This window comes from Petaurus breviceps, unplaced genomic scaffold (genome assembly GCF_028583685.1).
Source record: "Petaurus breviceps papuanus isolate PSGF00001 unplaced genomic scaffold, PetGlider_PUasm1.0 174, whole genome shotgun sequence".
Lineage (NCBI taxonomy): Eukaryota > Metazoa > Chordata > Mammalia > Diprotodontia > Petauridae > Petaurus > Petaurus breviceps.
Genome location: NW_027185761.1, coordinates 14,602,003 through 14,621,273, shown reverse-complemented (window position 1 = coordinate 14,621,273; position 19,271 = coordinate 14,602,003). Strand labels below are relative to the sequence as shown.

Genomic DNA, 19,271 nt, shown 5'->3' with positions numbered 1-19,271 from the left:
CGCCCCCGGCCCGGCTCGGCCTCGGTCTCGGCCACGAGCCCGAGCCCGCAGCCGAGCGGGGCTGCGCGAGGGAGCGCTGGGCAGCAAGGAATGGGACCAACAGCTCGCCGGCCGGCCGGGGAAGGAGGGAGGCCAGGGAGGGCGGGCGGAGAGGGGAGGAGGTGGGGGGGGGGAGGAGGGAGGGGGAGAGGGGAGAGAGCAGAAGGGAGGGGGAAGGGAGTGAGCAGAGGGGAGGGGGAGCCTGGAGGGAAAGGGGGGGGGGGGGGGGGGAGAGTGGGGAGAGGGGAGGAGAGCGTAGAAAAAAGAGGGGAGAGAGGGGAGGGAAGAGACTGGTGGGAGGGGAGAGAGGAAAAATAGTGGAGGGAGAGAAGAGGGGAGAGAGAAGAGAAAAGGGAGGAGAAAGGAGCAAAAAGGGGACAATAGAGGAAAAAAAGAGTGAGGAAGAGGAGGAAAGATGGGGGAGTTGGAGGTGGGAACGGAGGGGAAAGGTAGGATGGAGGGAAGAAGGGGTTAGGGGATGGGGTACAGAGGAATGTGGTGGACTGGGGAGAAGAGAGAGGAGAGGAGTGGGAAGAAGTCCTGGCCCCCCCCCCCCCCCCGGCCCCAGATTGAGTCTTGTAGCCCCAGCTACAAACAAGCGGTTTCAGGGCGCAAAGCTGAAATACAAGTGGCAGAAACCCTGACTGAGGGAGAGATGCTCCTCACCCCCCAAACTGTCTGTCTGGAGGGTCTCCCCGCCTGCTTTCCCCAGCCCCCCCCCCCATCTTGGAAAGGCAGCCGGGCTCCGGGCTCTGGGCGCTGGACCCAGGCCAGATCCCCGACACAGGCCCCATCGCCGTCTGGGGAGTCGGGAGGCCTGCCCATAAAGTGAGCCCGCCCCACCAGCGGCCAGGAAACCGGGAATTCCAGGGGAGGAAGGGACGGGAGGGAAGGTAGGGAAAAGAGATCCATCCTCCCAAGCCACTGCAGCATCCCTCACACTGGGGAAAAGGGGTCGAAAAGCTGGTGAATGTCAGTAGTCACCACTATGTAGGGCAGGGAGAGGTGGTAATGGGAACCAGCACTTCCCTGTTCTCTCTACCCCCTCCTCCCAGCTGCCCTATTAACTTTACAGGGAAAATAACGGGATTCTCAGTTTTCTCATCTGTAAAATGAGGGAACTGCATTAAATAATGAGTTTCCTTTGGCTCTAGATCTATGCCCAGCTACCAGAACCTATCTCTCTCCACCTTTAAAGTCACAACCTGCCCAGGCACCGAGGAGGCCAAAGATTCTAATTCCTTCCTACACTCTCCCCTTTCCCCACATAAGATGCACCTCCCCTAAAAACCCCACTCTGCTAACAGTATTGATACAGTTTCTACACAGGACCAAAGCTAACTCCTCTCAGGGTCTTGCCTTTTTCAGCTCTGTAATAAGGGTTTGGGGCACCAAGATCTCTTCAGGACTGAAAGTCAATGTTGGAGTGATAGAATGAAATCTAACTATATGATTCTATAGGTAAGTAAATGAGGCTGTTTAATATCACAGCAGGGCAGGCCATCCCTAAGTGAAGGCAGGAGAACACCTCTCCCCTCCTTACCTGATAAAAACCTTTTCCCCTACCCCAACCTGTTGGGGCTTCTTTGGTATTTAAATATTTCCCTTGGCTTCTGTTTTCTTGGGCCCAACTCATGGGTGGGGACTCTAGTGTTGACGCACTCACTTAGATGGTTAATATTTATTTTTGTTTAGGTTTTGACTTGAAGCAGGATCTCTGTACCTACTCCCAGCCAACAACCCCTGCCCTTCCTTCACATTTCCCAAGAGTAGACAGATACAAACAACCTCGGTTACATACAGGTATGTGTATATACACATTGTCTGAGGCTCCAGGGGCAGTAGAATGTGGTTTTCCTTATGTAAAGAAGGTTAGGGGAGGTCACATGGGCAGTGACTAAGATCCCAGTGAGGAGGATTCCTGATCCTAGCACACTGAAAAGCCATCCACATCAGGCTTAGTTACTGTACCTGTGCTACTCTTTCTCCTGGCCAGCACTCCCAGAAAGCAGGGAGACCCTTTTCTCTGGAGGCCAGTTGGTAGGCAGGGCAGCAGTGGGGAGTTAGTGAGGGGCTGGGATGAAGCAGCAGGATGTGACTCATGCCAGAGGACATCATAATTTGTACTCTCTGGGCTTTCATCTGGGGTGGGGGGGGGACTCAAAGGGCCTTACAAATGAGCATTATTCACACAGCAGATGGGGAAACTGGGGCACAGGGAAGGCTGAGAGGCCTCAGGCAGGCTTAGGAACAGGACCCAGGCACTACCCAACTCTAACAACCCAGCAGGCACACTCCCAGCAGGAATCTAAATAAGAGACTTTTTGTGTGGGGTTCGATAACAGGGCTGTGCTGGATCCAAACACTGCCTCTCCCCCCAGAAATGTCCTCTCTTTTTTTTTCTGGCTTCTCTTATTAAGGACTTGCAGTGTTTTCTCTGCTTAATTTAAAAATAATCAACAAAGCTGCTCTGGTTATTTCTTTGAACAATGCTCACACTGAGCCCTTCTGAAAAGGGAAGGGGCCTTTTCAATCCAGTAGCTAATAAACGCTACAGAAGAGCTGCAACCACACCCACTATGCATCTGTCTTGGGGGGAAAAAAGGACTTGAAATGGTCAGGTCTGGAAAAACTAGCAGAACAACCTGAAAAAGGCAGGCTAAAAATAGATTTCAATAAATGGACCAGAAAGGGAACTCTCTCAAACCCAGCTGTTCTCTGGCTTTGCAGGCTTCGCTGGCCGGCCATGACAGCTACAAAACATTTCTTCCCCAAGAATTCCAGGAACTTCTTCCATGCACAGAGCCCCAGCCTTAGGAATGGTTTTGGCTGCTTTGCATGGGCTGGGATTTAGAAGAATGGACTTGAGTTTCCTTGTGAGCATTCATTAAGAGCAGAACAGGCCCCTGGAAACTAAATGCCTATTAATTTTCTACTCTGTTTTGCTGTATTTTGGTCTGGATGTGTGTGTGTGTGTGTGTGTGTGTATGTATGTGTGTGTGTATTTCTATAGAGTTAACTGCACCGGCTATTAATAATTTGGTGTTCTATGTGAGGAAGGAAGCAGAAAGAAAAAAAGAAAAAGGAAGAAAGTTATGCCCTCTAGAGACTAAAGGCAACTGAACTCCAAATAGCAAATCAGATGGTCAAGGTTGACTCTCCAAACCCACCCAAGTCACACAATACCAGTCCTTTCATTAAGAGAGCAGAATCTCAAGAGCTGAAAGAGACTTCATTGCTCAAACTACATGAATAGGAATCCCCAAATGCATTTTTAAATACTTCTTAACTCACTTGTACAAACTGATGCAAAGTGAAATGAGCAGAACTAGGAAAACAGTGTACATAGTATCAGCAACATTGAGTGATGACCAGATATGAATGACAGATCTCAGCAACACATGGATCCAAGACAAGTACAAAGAACTCATGAAGGAAAATGCTAAACATATCCAGAAAAAGAACTGATGGAGTAAGAATGAAGATTGAAGCTTATTTTTTTTCACTAACTGTTCTTTCTCATGGTTTTATTTCCTTTTATCTGTTTCTTTTTCCACAACTGTGACAAATATGGAAACACATTTTTCATGATAGCACGTGTATAAACTATATCATACTGCCTACCATTTTCAGAAGAGGGGAAGAGTGGGGAGAAGGGAGCAAAATTTGGAACTCAAGGTTTTGTAAGAATGAAGGTTAAAAAATTTTCTTAATACATAACTGGTGAAAAATAAAATAGTTTTTAAAATAAATAAATACCTCTTTTTTTTCTTTTTGGAGGGCAGGTGGGCTAGTTTTTGTGTTGTGTCTGAGGTTGGATTTGAACTCAGGTCCTCCTGACTCCAGGGCCGGTGCTCTATTCACTGTGCCACCTTGCCGCCCCTAAATACAGACCTCTTAACCAAAAGAAGGTACCATCTTCCTCCTTTGTGAAACCTTCTCTGATCCCCCACCATTTTTGCTCTATACCCCACCAGAAAGTGACTTTTCTATTATTTGTGGAACTCATAACATCCCTGATGAGATATTATCTGGAGTTGTCTTGAACACCCTTGGTGAAGGAATAACACAATTCCTCTCAAGGCAACCCATTTCAATTTTGGACAGTTCTATCAGAAATTTTTTTCCCCTTAAACCAAGAATTATACAATAGTATTATCTCCATTTTACATCTCCATTTATAATAAACTAAGTCTCAGAGACATTAAATGACTCACCTGGGTCACACAGCTTACACTCTTCAAAGGAAGGTCTTGAACTAAGGTCATTTGACCCCAAGACCAATGTTCATTCTATTGTACCACAAAGTTCAAAGAACACAATGTATATCATTTGCCCCTCACTGGCATCTTCCTCTTTGAAGACTGTAAAGATTCAACCTCTTTTTTTTTTTTTGCAGGGGGAAGGCAGGGCAGTTGGGGTTAAGTGACTTGCATAAGGCCACATAACTAGTAAGTGTTAAGTGTCTTGAGTCCGGATTTGAACTAAGGTCCTCCTGACTGCAGGACCCGTGCTCTATTCACTGTGCCACCTAGCTGCCCCTAAGATCCAACCTTGTAAACTCATTCTACGGCTCATGGGTTTGGGGAGAGTCACAATCACCATTTTCCCAAAAGGATTTGAGCATAGGTACAACTGTCTCCTGGTGCCAATGAATCAGAAGTCAAGATTTTGGACTTTGGTTCTTGATCTAATCCCAAGACTACATACAAATCCTCTGATGACCTTGGCTGTGCATTGATGGTTTGTTCACAGTGTCCTGTTCTCTCCCTTCCTTGGTAACTCACTAGTTACATATCATAAAAATGTAATACTCCCATTTCTCATGTTTCCTCACCAGAGGGAAAAGGTAAGAATTGGGGAAAATGGATCCTTCTCTATTGGGGATGAGACAAAACAAAATTCCAGAGTAGCTAAAGTTCGTTTTTATTTTGATAGGTCCTCTGTCATGGCAGCAATCATACTGGGGCATTGGAAGGCATTGTCTCAACTTGGGACAGCTACCTAATTCCATGTTACATATAATGATGCCCATAGCAATTTCTGCAGCTCCACTGGTACAGAACACCAAGATGAAGAGGCAACGCAGCCTCCTCTCAGTTTCTGAGTATAGTGTTGTCTGGGTATTTAGTGCCTCACTGGGGTATGCCAGAGGTTTACTGGTTTAGAAAGTTACCTGAGTTTGGAACATTATTTTTCCACTAATTATTATCATCATCCAAAATCTCTGAGTCATCTGGGAATCTTTTTCTCCTCTCTCTCTTACCCCCAAATCCAGTCTATTGCCAAGTACAATCTATTCTGTCTCTAAAGTAGTTCTCAGATCTCCTGCTTTCTGATTCTATTTCTGCCAAGCTAATTTAGGCTCCAGTCCCCTCTTTTATGGACCATTGGGACAACCTTGTGGATTCTTGTGCTCTAGAACTGGAAGCAATAACCAAGCCCATCCCTCACTTTACAAGTGCTGGGAATGCACTCTCTCCTCACCTCTGCCTCTTGGAATCCTTGGTTTCCTTCAAGACCCAGTTCTTTCCTGAGATTTTTCCTCATTGTCCTAGCAGTTAATAGTGCTGTCCCCGCTTAGGTTACCTTGTATCTACTCTAAGTATCTCATGGATATACCTATTTACATGTCTCCCTCATTAGACTGTAACCTCCTTGAGGGCAGGTACTGTTTTTGCCTTTCTATGTACCCCTGGTGCCTTAGCACCTTTCCAACATACAGTGAGCTCTTAATAAATGCTTGTTGACTGATAGATAACTACAGGGTTTCCCTATTACCTCCATGATCAAATATAAAATCCTCTGTTTGGATTTTTAAAGCCATTAATAACCTGACCACTTTCTACCTTTCTAGTCTTCTTATATCTTACTCTCCTCCTTCTTCCTTACTTTTTAATCCAGTGGCACTAGATTATTGTTCCACAAACATATTCTACTAACTGTGTCCAAGGTTTTGGGTTTTGTTTTTTTACTGGCTGCCCTAATTTCTAGAACTCTCTCACTCCTTATCTTCTCCATTTCCTGGCTTCCCTGCCCTCCTTCAAGTCTCAGCTAAAGTCCAGTTTTCTGCAAGAAGTCTTTCCCAATCCTCCTTAATCAAAGTGTCTTCCCTCCAGGATTATCTCCAATTTAGTCTGAGTATAGCTTAGAAGTCATTGCTTGTATGTTGTCTCCCCCATTAGACTGAGCTCCTTTTTAAAAAAGTAATTAATTAATTTTTAGTTTTCAACATTCACTTTTATAAGATTTTGAGTTCTAAATTTCTCCCCCTTCCTTCACCTCCTCCTGAAGACAGCGTGCAATCTGATATAGGCTATACATGTATGATTATATTAAACATATTTCCACATTAGTCATGTTGTGAAAGAAGAATATGAACAAAAGGGAAAAATCATGAGAAAGAAAAAATAAAAAAACAACAAAAGAAAGAGAAAATTGGATGCTTTGATCTGCATTCAGGCTGGATAGTTCCTATTCTGGATGTGGATTGCATTTTCCACCAGGAGTCTTTTGGAATTGTCTTAGATCATTGGTTGCTCAGAAGAGCTAATAGACTGAGTTCCTTGACAGTGTTCCTTTGCATTTCTTTGTATCCCCTGTGCTGGCCATTAATAAATGTTTGTTAACTTGACTGATAACAGCTGATATTTATCTACTTCTTTTAAGGCTTACAAAGTACCAAATATCCATTATCTCATTTGATCAGATAAGGAAATTGAGGAGGGAGACATTATGTGACTTGCCCTAAGTGAAACAAGAAGCCAAGTTAGGATTAGAACTCGAGTCCCCTCTTCAAACTCAATGCTCTTATGTGGCAGATGTCTCAACCAATTCTCCTGATTGGTCTACCTCCCACCAAGCTCCTAATTCTCTAATCCCCATTTGGAGCATGGTTTCTTATGCAGTCTTCCTGTCAATTATCACTCTTCATGATCTTTGAAATATGGAGAACAGAAAAGATGCTGTAGGCCTGGAGAAAGGCAAAAGTTGTCCCAGTTTTCTAAAAAAAAGGCAAGAGAGTGGAATCTCCAAACTATAGGCCACAGAGTCGGTCTTTCATTCCTGGCAAAAATATAGAATGTATTATTAAAGAGATGGTAACCAAACATCTAAAAGGGGAAGTGATGAGTTTCAAAGACCCAGCAAAGCTTCAAGAACAAATCATCATCAAACTAACCAAGTTTCCATATTTGACAGTCGAGATGCTACAAGATCAAAGGGAAACAGTAGAAAGCAGTTTACTCGGATTTTAGCAGAGCACTCAATCAAGTTTTTCATGCTTTTCTTGTGGAGGGATGGAGAGATGTGAACACAAGTAAATTCAGAACTAAATGAGTGACTAGTCCCGTTAACGGTGTGGAGTCAACTTGGAAGAAGCCTTTAGTGCAGTGGCCCATTTGTTGAACATTTTTACTTATGACTTTGGAAAAAGGAAAAGATAGAATGCTTCACATTTTTAAAAAGATGAAACAAAGCTAGGAGGAGTAGCTAACATATTGAAAGAGAATAAGAATTCAAAGAGATCTTGAGAGCTTGAATTTTGAACTGAATTGGGGCGGCCAGGTAGCACAGCGAGTAAGAGCACCAGCTCCAGTGTCGGGATAACCTGGATCAAATCCGGGCTCAGATACTCAGCACCACACCCAGAAACACCTGGCCGTGTAACCTCGAGCAAGTTACTTAACCCCGATTGCTTTTAAAAAATATATTGAACTGAATCAAATTTATATCATAAAGTAGAGTAGTAGGTCTAGAGTCAGGAAATCTGAATGCAAATCCAACCTCTGATACTTTACTAGCTCTATAGCCCTGGACAAGTCACTTAACCTCAGCTTGCCTCAGTCTTCTCAATTATAAAATGTGGATATCAGTAACTATCCTTCAGGTTGTTGTGAAGATTAAATAAGATAATATTTGTAAAGAACTTAGTACAGTGCCTTGCATATAGTAGGTACTTAATAAATGCTTATTCCCTTTCCCTTCTCCTAATTGTTGTTGTTCAGTCCTTTCAGTCATATCTGGCTCTTTGTGATCCCATTTAGGGTTTTCTTAGCAAAGATACTGGAGTGATTTGCAATTTCCTTCTCCAGCCCATTTTACAGGTGAGGAAACTAAGGCAAACAGGGTTCGGTGACTTGGACTTAAGTTTAATATTCATTATTAACATTTTCTCCATCACTTTCTTAAGTCTGGCTAAGCAACAAATTAAAAAATCAAACCTTGATTTATATTGTCTCCCCTACTAGATTCTGAGCTCCTTGAGGGTGATGACTATGTCTAATTATTGTTATGACCGTTAATAACTCACATGTATTAAGTGCCTTAAGATTTAAGAAATGCCTGTTCTATGACAACCCTATGAGGCAGATAATACCCTTAAAGTGCTAATTAAATGCTAGTTGCTATTATTATGCCCTTTTTACAGTTGAAGAAACTGAGGTTTATAGAGGTTTTGTGATTTGCCCATGGTCACACAGTTAATTATGTGAAATTCACTTTTGTATCTTCCATAGTATCTGGCACCTGGACATAATGGGACAAACATTAATAAATGTTTGTTATAAATGATATTAATATAAAATGATTCATAATAATAACCAACTATGCATGCTGGGCATCTCACCTTTGGGAACCCTCATTTTGGCTATGATTTGGAGGGTAATACTTTGATTCCCATAGTTATTAACCTTTCAAAAGGAAAGTTTCAAGGTTTTAACTTTCATTCTTCTGATGTGTCAAATTGGGAGGCAGGTTTTCGGTAGAAGGGGTATGTGCCAGGAGAACATCAGGAAGGTCCTACCACCACGTTACATCTTATGACATGAAAGTAGACACTTGGGCAAATAGCAGGGAAGGGGCGAGGGGGCAGTAATCAGTATTAAATTACTCAGAGCACACCTTGGGCATGCATGTAGTTGGTTAGACATCTGAAATATCAAAGTGATTTTTATCTTGGCAGTAAATCATCATAAACGTATGTCATCTGGCTCAAGTCTATACTGCTAAAATGAGATTATACTTGATTTAGAAGCATAGGATTTCAGAGCTGGAAGGGTCCTTAGAGGTCATTTAGCACAGCCCTCTTGTTTTACAGATGAAGAAGAGGGAGCCTGGAGAGCAGTATGGACCTGCCCAAGATTACAGATGGACTTGCTTAGTGGCAAAGCAAGGACTAGTATCCAGGTTCCTTTCATCTCTGGTCCAGTTCTCTTTCCTCAAGGGATAACTGTGTTCTCTGAATTATCATAAAAAACTGTAAAAATTGATAACACAGAAGAAATAAACATTCACTAAAGGTCTCTTATGTTCTGGGCACTGTGCTAAGCCCTTTATAATTGCTATCTCTGGGGCAGCTAGGTGGTGCAGTGAATAGAGCACCGGCCCTGGAGTCAGAAGGACCTGAGTTCAAATCCAGCCTCAGACACTTAACACTTATTAGCTGTGTGACCTTAGGCTAGTCACTTAACCCCAATTGCCCTGCCTTCCCCCCTCCAAAAAGGCAACAAAAAATTTGTTATCTCATTTGATCCTCACATCAATCCTGGGATTTAGGAGTTAATATTATCACCTCCATTTTAAAGCTGAGGAAACTGAGACAGAGGTGAAGTTACCTACTCAGGTTAACAGAGTTAATAAGTGCCTCAGGCCAAATCTGAATTCGAGTCTTCTTGACTCCAGACTTATGTGTTCTATCTGCTGAGTCACTCAGCTGCCTCTAATAATGAACAGTTAATGAAAGGATTGAGGAATGCTGTAAGAATGTGTTGAAAACAATTAGAGGATGTATTGGGATATGGGGGAAGCTGTCATTTCATTGGTGTGAGGAAACTCCTTTTGCCATGATGACAGTCAATATATCTTAGGGAGCTGCCTGAGACAGAAGACGATTAAGTAACTTGCATAGGGGCACACTGCTAGTAAGTATCCGGAAGTAGGATTTCAACCCAGGTCTTCATAATTCCAAGCCCAGAATGCTATTCATTATGCCACACTGCCTCTTTGGGACTAGCAAATTTAGGTCACATGAATAGATAGTAGCTGATAAGATATTTGAGGTAGGAGCTCCAAGTCAGGGAGTAGAGGACAGGCGAGGGAGTTCTGAACGTATCAGTCAAATATGTGATTGAATTGGGAAGTCATCTTATCCTGATGCCAGTTTCAAAAGGGATTTTTAAGAATGTTTTTTCTGGACACCTTTCATTGATCCATTTCAATGGGACGGCCAGAATTTCACACATAAATGTGTATTCATTCAGTGATAAAAGCCAAGTGGGACCTCCAGAGTCCCTCCCTACATGAATTCTATTTTTGTGTGTGTTTGATTTATCTATTAGGTTTTTTTTTTAAAGAAAATGTTTGCTTTTAGTTTACAACATTCAGTTCCACAAGTTTTTGAGTTCCAAATTTTCTCTCCCTTTGCCCCCCAAGGCAGCATGCAATCAGATCTAGGTTCTAAACATTAGTCAAGTCCTACATGAATTCTTGTAGGATCTCATGACTTCTCTGGTATACCATGCCTAAGCTGTGCTTCATTTGGACACGCATTGTGGATCCAGTTCCAAGAAAAGACAGTGACATTGGCAAGATGTTCAATGTGACCTATTAGCATAGTATAGTGGAGAGAGTATTGGATTTGAAGTTAGAAAGCCTGGGTTTGAATATTGGCTTACAAGCCATTTACCTGCCATTTTGAAGGGGGTAGTAAGGCTTTGTGAGTTCACCAGTGTGGGAAACTTCTTTCACTAAGCCCTTAGTATATTCATCCTCGGGAGCTATCTTGGGCAGGTATGGGTGATATGACTTGTCCAGTGTCACACAGTTACTTCATCTCTCAGGACATTAAAAGGATTGGATTCTATTAATTCTACAATCTTTTTGAGCTTTAGATTCTATGATCTGTATTTAATGTGTGAAGAATTTTTTTTCAGGATAAAGAATTTTACTTCTCATTTTGTTCTAAATTTTCCCACTTCCTTATATGCACACTACCCCCCCCCCCCCCCCCAACCTTCAAGACCAGTGTTTAGGAATTTTCAACATATTTAGGAGCATACTGTTTCTCTCAGCTCTATCCCAGAACAGAATCAGGGGCCAGGATCTGCCACTCACCAAGTCCAAGGTAGCTCCCCGGTACCAGCTGGAGCTTCCCCAGATGGGGAATGAGGAAAATCTAGATCTGGGAGTTTCCTATGCAGGGAGGTGCCAGAAGCATTGTGGGGATAAGACACATTCAGAATCCAGGATATAGGTTACAGGATACCAGCGTACTGACTTCTAAGAGCCCATAGATGGAGAACAATGTAAGGAATGAAAATAGCTTCAGTACCAGGCTCCAAAAACAAGAGGGTGGAGAGAGGGGGCAGGGAAATGATGAGAATCAGGGTCAGGCTGCAGGACTCCATACCAGGCTAATAACAGGAGTATGGGTTTTGTGAACAGTTTCCTTTATCTGTGCACTCGGTATCCTGGGGATTAACTTTTATACTTAGATGCCTGAGGCAAATCACCCTCTTGAACCCTCTAAATTTGTGTTGCTGGACAGCTCCAGCTGCCCCTGACCCCTTTACTCTCCAGGGAAAGTCATCTCTAAGACACAGAAGGACTGTGGACCCTCGAACCAGTCTCAAGACAAAGACAAAAAGTGATCTATTGCCAGGTGAATTGGGGAAATACTGCTCTGAACCACTCACAACAAATCTATAATTTTTCTCTCAAAGGTGGGCAGGGTTAAGGAGGTAAATAAAGTGACTTGTACCTAAGCTAAAAAAAGCCAAGTCATTGCAACTTCTGGGTTTAGATAATACTAACAATCCACTCCTAGATTGTGCTTTAAGGTTTACAAAGTCCTTTGTGTACATTATTTTGTCTGATCCACACAACAGCCCCTTAAGCTAAATACTGTAGGTGTCATTATTCCCATTTCAAGGATGATGAAACTAAGGCTTAAAGAGGTTGGAATGACTTGCTCTTATCACAATCCCATCCTTACAGCCAGGTGGGAGTGCTAGAGCTGGAGTCAGGAAGACCTGACTCTGAATCTGGCTCCAGACATTTACTGGCTGTGAGATCCTGGGCTAGTCACTTAACCACTGTTTGGCTCAGTTTCCCCATCTGTAAAATGGGAATAATAATAGCATCTACCTATCTTATTGTGAGGATCAAGTAAGATATTTGTGAAGTGCTCTGCAAACTTTAAAGCCTTATATAAATGTCAGCTATTACTTTAGCAGTGGTCTTCAAACCCAGGTCCTTCCTGACTCCAGGTTTGGTGCTCTTCCTAGTATACTTCCTTGCCACTCAAAGGATTCTTTTTTAAAAAAAAACCCACCATGATATAGCATGAAAGAGGAGTCACAAAAATCATATAATTTATATGGAAAGGACCATAGAGATCTAATCCAAATTCCTTCTTAGAACTCCTAATATCCCTTATTGATTATCATCCAGCTTTTTCTTGACACTTCCAGTGACAGGGAACTCATTCCCTCAAAAGGTAGCCTATTCTATTTTGTTTTTGTTTTTTTGCTCTTTTTTTTTTGGAGAGGGAAGGCAGGGCAATTGGGGTTAAGTGACTTGCCCAAGGTCACACGGCTAGTAAGTGTTAAGTGTCTGAGGCCAGATTTGAACTTAGGTCCTCCTGACTCCAGGGCCGGTGCTCTACTCATCATGCCACCTAGCCACCCTGCCTATTCTATTTTGAACTGACCCAGTGATAGAAAGCTTTTTATTGAAGAGAAATCTTCCTCCAAGTTGACCCTGGTCCTTCCCCTTAGAAGCACATAATACAAGTCTTCTCCCTCTTCCATACAATAATCCCTCAAATAATTGAAGACAGTGATCCTGTCCCCTCTGACTCTTCACTTTTCCAGTCTAAAAAAACCAATTTAGGGGCGGCCAGGTAGCACAGAGAGTAAGAGCACCGGCTTCAGTGTCAGAACGACCTGGAGATCGAATCCCGGGCTCGGACACTTAGCACCCACCCAGAAACACCTGGCCCTGTAACCTTGAGCAAGTTACTTAACCCTAATTGCTTAGGGGCGGCCAGGTGGCTCAGCGAGTAGGAGCACCGGCTCCAGTGTTGGGACGACCTGGAGATCGAATCCCGGGCTCGGACACTCAGCACCACACCCAGAAATAACTGGCCGTGTAACCTTGAGCAAGTTACTTAACCCTGATTGCTTAATTAAAAAAAAAACAATTTATTCAGCTGTTCCACAAATGATATAGTCTTTGGTTCACCTACCTTCCTAATTATCAGCCTCTAAACATCCTCCTAAAATATGGCACCCCAAACTGGAGGAAAATGGTGATCTGACACAATTAATGCAGAGTCTTAGGAGAAGCCATGACCTGAAGATCATTTCAGGCCAGACATGAAGTTTTAAATTTTAATGACTATTTCTGAGTTACATCTATCTCTGTTATTTTCTCTATGCTTTCCCAATTCAAGCCATCAGATAAGTTCATCCAACTGTCTGAAAGCCTCCCCCTCTCCTTCAGTGCCTCATCATGGCATTGAAATAACTCAGTACTTTTTCAAGCTAGAGGAAATGCTCAGGGTTTGGGCCAAACAACGGAGTGGACCAAGAACCAGACTACTCAAATGCAAAGTTCATCACCACGTCATCTACAGAATGATGGATTTTGTGGCCATAGCAGCTCTTGAAGACCATCTGCAGAACTGTGGAGGACTTGTAATCTTCATCAACAAAATGGGATTAACATGGAATCTTGAAGTATTTAGAAGCCAAAATAAAGTGACTCATAATGGTTGTCTTTGTTAGCAAACTACTCTTTCTGTTTTTCCAAGCTATGCCTTATTGCCTTTTCAATTAATTTTGAGGGAACAGAATTGGGATAGAGGGCTAGGGACAGAGTGAGCTTTGGTCTCAGAGTGGGAGATCTGTTTAGTCCTCAGAGTTCACTCTCTGTCACAAAGAGGACCAATTAGACATTTACCCCTGATGATGGCTTTGGGGAGACCAGTTGGCCTACTGAGGCTGATCTTTCATTCCATAGGCACAGTAGACCTAGACACAATTCCAGTTTGCTTCCCATGCATGCATACTAACATCACAGGACTGGTCTTATACACAGTAAACATCTTCCAAGGACCTGGATGAATAGTGTGTTGTGATTTTACAAAATGTTCATTCTGGTATAGAAGTGAAAAACTCTTCTTGGTGAAGCAGTGCCTTTGGGCACTTCTGTCAGGAAGAGAATGAAATCAAGAAGATAAGAAGCAAAAGATGAAGGAGACGATAGAAATTAGAGATATATGTAGAACAGAATTGTGAAATGTTAGAGCTTGATAACAGAAAGTCCTAACAAGGAATGAGACAGAGAGAACATATAATAGAGAATTCTGTTTTAGGGCTGGAACAATAGGGCATCAGGTCGACTGAGGAAATGTTCCAAATGACACACAACATTTAATCCACATCAGAGCCAAGCATGGTCTTGTCAGTGGCAGAAGGAAGATCCTTAGGACAATTTCCCCAGAGACTGGTACTTGTTCATAATAAACCAGACTTACACATTAGCACACAATTGATTTCCTCTAATCTGTAAAGAAAGACTTGAAGCATCGTCATATTGGAAGGGGCCTCAAGAGTTCACTACACCAAAATCAAGCACAGAACCATAACATGCATTCACTGGCTACCACCCAAGAAGAGGAGCTGTGTCTATTCTGGATGATGCCTCGCCAACTGCAGGGCCTTACATTGGTTCCTTATTGCCTTGACTCCAAACCTATGTATTTCTGGCTATGAGGGAAGGGGGAGAATTCCTTGTGTCTCAGATTCTGTCCTTCCAAGATGGAGATCATGAAATAGGGCCTTGTGTCTTCTCTGAATGCAAAATGAAATGCCTTTTGTCTTATTGGGTTCCTAACTGGAGAAGGTGGAGGGAAGCATTGTGTATGGGATAGAAGGCACTTTTTTTGACAGCAGCTTCCAGTTTAAGCCCAGGAGACTGCAAGACAGACTAATTGAGATCTCTTCCTTTCAGGGGCCCATCACTGCCGCCTCCATATCCTTCCTGCTCCCCACCCCTCTCACTTCAAATAAGAATCAATCAGTAAACATTTATTGAGTTTCTACATGTACCAGGCATTGTTCTTAATGCTGGAATGATGTCCAGTGGAGGGAAGGGGCCCTGCTGCCCTGCAGGAGCCAATGGGAATACATTATCCCCAAGAGGAGGCTAAGGAGACAAATCAGTGCCCCCTTGGATATGTGCCTCTCCTCCAGCAGGATGTTCTTTCCATTTATTTATGCTCACTGGCCACACCCCAAATGACAATGCCTACCAACTATGCCAGGCCTGAAAAACCTATTAGAGTATGAGGGGAAAAGGAACATCCTTACAGTCTGCAAGCTTTACTACCTCAGGCTCCATTCACAAATCAGTCACACACTCTCTATGCAGGAAAAGAGCGATCTGAATCCCAAGATCATTTGCTTCTATTCCCAGCCCACTCTGGGCTATTTTCAGCTCCCTCCTCTGGGAACACCGACCTGAAAATAAATGGAAAGAAAACGGTGACCCAGGAAAGGGCTCTGTGGCATTAGCTAACTCCTTCTGCTTATTTCCTCTGTTGGCATTTTGCAAGCTTCTCCAAGAATGTAGGTGTAAATGAAAGGTCTCCCCTCTTGGTTCTCCTCTCTCCCTCCCATCCTGGCTGGCTGCTTGTACCCCCTTCTCCATTCAGGATGGGAATCTGATAGCAATTTGCATTCCTTACCCATGTGCTGGTTAACACTCAGCTCCTCTGCTCTCCAGCAGACCTGCTTTTCGCCAAAGTGAATGGGTCTGATTAAAAGCATTCCTCTCTAATAAAAGAGATCTTTAAAATACCAACAATGCCGGGAATCCCAAAGGAGTTTGGCTTTAGCCAGGACTAGGGAGGATGGAAGGAGGGCCTGGGGTGGAAGAGTGTAGTAGTTAGCAATTAATACTGAAGTCACTGCAGAATCTTTCTTTAATTACCTCATCTCTTAGTTGCTTCTCTTCAATCGAGGCCTCTCCCCCCCCCACTCCAGTTTAAGTCAACAGCTCTGAGTCTCTTTGGCCAGACAGAGGATTACAGGAGAGATGATGCAACAGCAGTAGCTCGGTGAGAGATAAAATGACAGATGAGGGGGTCAGAGAGTGGGGAGGAAATTTAACCCATGTGGAAACCCAGGTTTCCTGGGTTTTAGCATAAGTCTGTAGAAGAGGTAGACCATCTGGGGATTAGAAGGTGGAGGAAATAGGTCTGAATCCATGTTCTTCTACTGGCTACCTGTGTGATTTTGTTTCTTCAGGCCTCAGTTTCACCAACTGCAAAAGGCTAGATTGCATTTAATGACCTCTGAATTCTCTCCCAGCTTTAAAATCTCTGACCTTATGATCTCCTAGAATCCAGGGGAGATCTGTAATTTTAGAATTGTACAACCATTGGGAACAGAAAGGGAGAGGAAGAAAGCCAAACAGAAGCATCCAACCAGATGGCCAAGTCATTGGACAGCTGTGGCCTGGACACATGGGTGATGATAGGGAGCAAATGAGCTTTTCATTTTTTTCTAAATGCCCCAAACCCAAAGTTAAGGCTACATTGGGGGAGCATGTGTGTAAGCAGGAAGTAATTGACCTTTGATGCTCAGCTCGGCAGAGACCACAACCCAAATCTTGTCCTCCGGGCCTACAGCCTCATTAGGAGGACAGGGGTGCTAGAGACAAAAAATGAATAATAGATGTAAAGCTTGCCTAAGGGGAGGGGTATAATCATTCGTGACTTTTATATAGCTATTTATGGTGATGGAGCAGGCATATATTATTAGCTCATTGGATCCTGACACCTACCCTTGAGAGGTAGGCAGGGGGGAAAGCTGTTTATCCCAAAGGTCATTAACTTCAAGTCTGTGAATTTATTTTAAAAATATTTTGATAACTGCATTTTAAATATAATCGTTTACTTTGGAATCCTATGTATATTTAAAAACATTCTGAGAAGGGGTCCATAGATTTTACTGGATGGCCAAGGGGGCCATCACACCTACACACACATTGGTTTATTCTCAATTGGCAGATAAGGAAACTGAGACTTAGAGGTGAAATGTCCTCCTTAAGCTCAAATGGCTAGTATTGGACTGAACTACAACTACCTCAAGTTTCCTGATTTCATTGGATTACTCCAAGATCATTGAAGGACACTGTGGATCAGTGTACATCAGTGGATGTTGTGGGAGGGTGGCTAGGGGAGTAAAAAAACTATTGAAATGTTCATGTTTCTAGTCTACAAAGCCCTTTCCCTACAAACACCCTCGGGGAGGTAATACAAATTTACTCCCATTTTACAGATGAAGCGATTGAGGCTCAAAATGGTTAAGTGAGTTGTCCAGTTTCACATAGGAACTAATGTGTTATGACTCCGAGTCCTCTATGCCTTCCTCTTTTTTTTGGCGGGGGGGCTGGTCTAGATCTGTGATTTCATTAGTACATGTAGCAGTTATCTTTTGGTAGCACTGAGGGTAGCTGAGACCCTTTTGGGGGGTTCAAGAGGTCAAAATTATTTTCATAATTATAACATGTTGCTTGATTATTAAAACATTCCTCTTTTTTCCAACTACATATCTTTGTAAGGCTGGATATTCTTAATAGACTTCAACCAAAACAACATATTGCAACAGATTAAATGCAGAAGCAAATAAGAGAATCCAGCTGTATTTTATTAAGCTAGACATTAAAGAGATTTGGAAAAATACATAAAACAATGCTACTCATTAAATTTTTTTGTTTTGGAAAATTGTTATTTTTCATAAAATATATTATTTACATCAATGTGTGATATGTTTATTATTATTTTAAATTCATTAATAAATATTTTTTAAATTATCAGTTTTAATTTCCAATATAGTAAACATCTATAGAGAAACATGGATAAACAAAAGTTCTTTGGGGTCTTCAATAATTATTAAGTAATGGGGTCCTGAGAGCACAGGCCACTAAAGATTTCAAGGGTCCCATATTGACATTATCTATATTCTATTGTGTTTTTTATTTATTTTGTTAAATATTCTCCACAAGTGAGTTTGGTTCTGGACTTACTTGTAAGTGTTGCAGTTGCCCCTGGGAATGTGGTGGCAGCAAAGTGTTAAGACACTTTGCCGGTTGGGGAACCTTAGGTGAAGGGATTCCCTCTATCAAAGCAAATCTAGTTGATTTTCTGCAGTTTGTCTTCTAAGAATTCCCTGGGACTTTTTGAGGTCAAATGACTCCCCTTGGGGCACATCCTAAGTGTCAGAGATGGGACTTGAACCTATACAAGTTCCAAGTTCTCTTTCCTATACACTATATTATCTAGAAGGTGGCTCAATGTCAGAGCAGATTTAGGTTTCAAGGCAGTACAGTCCAGATGCTCACATATACACAACAACACCAGTAAAAGAGAAGACAATTTTGCCAATGGGGCGAATTAGAAAGTGGTACATTGACAGATATGGAAAGAAGGAAGGAAGGAAGGGAGAAAGGAAGGGAGGGAGGGAGGAAGAAAGGAAGGAAGAAAATGAAAAAGGAAGGGAAGAAGAAAGGAAAAATAGAAAGAAGGAATAAACATATATTAAGCACCTATTCTGGTCAGGCAGTATGCTAAGCACTTTACAAATATTATCTTATTTGATCCTCACAATACTGGAAGGTAAGTGTTATTTTACCCCCATTTTACAGTTAAGGAAACTGAGGCAGAGAGAAGTTTAGTGACTTGCTCAGGGTCATGCATTTCTGAGGCTAGATTTGAACTCCTTTTTTCTGCTGACTCCAGGCCCACTGTGCCCCCTGGATGGTAGGAAAAAGTAGAATGAATTAGCAGAATGATTATAGTCTGCCAAGTATTTCAGTCCTTGAAGGAGTTGTGATTTCATCATTGTGGGTACTGTCTCCACCATCAGGGTTGTTAATCCCCAAGCAAATCAGGAGACAGTAAGAGAACACCCAGCTGAGTCTGTTACCTGGTCCAGGTGACATAGAATATAAGGAAGAGGGAACTGGCAGATGTGATTATTGAGACAATATCAGTGATTTTTCAAAGATCAAAGAGAATGGGAAGGATACTACAGAAGGGGAAAAGGGCAAATTTGTTCTGAGATGAGAGAGAGAGAGAGAGAGAGAGAGAGAGAGAGAGAGAGAGAGAGAGAGAGAGAGAGAGAGAGAGAGAGAGAGAGAGAGAGAGAGAGAGAGAGAGAGAG

General features: G+C 42.6%; 1 protein-coding gene and 1 long non-coding RNA gene across 6 annotated transcripts in view; one reads left to right on the top strand and one right to left on the bottom strand.

The window, feature by feature from the left end:
- IQSEC1 (IQ motif and Sec7 domain ArfGEF 1) overlaps positions 1-19,271 on the bottom strand; it is a 785,306-nt gene that overhangs the window by 107,642 nt on the left and 658,393 nt on the right. The gene's annotated exons all lie outside the window — the stretch shown is intronic.
- Positions 306-3,795, top strand: LOC138157968 (uncharacterized). The gene is made up of 4 exons (XR_011167525.1): positions 306-488; positions 1,408-1,500; positions 1,735-1,842; positions 3,053-3,795. It is a non-coding gene; the product is annotated as an uncharacterized lncRNA (long non-coding RNA).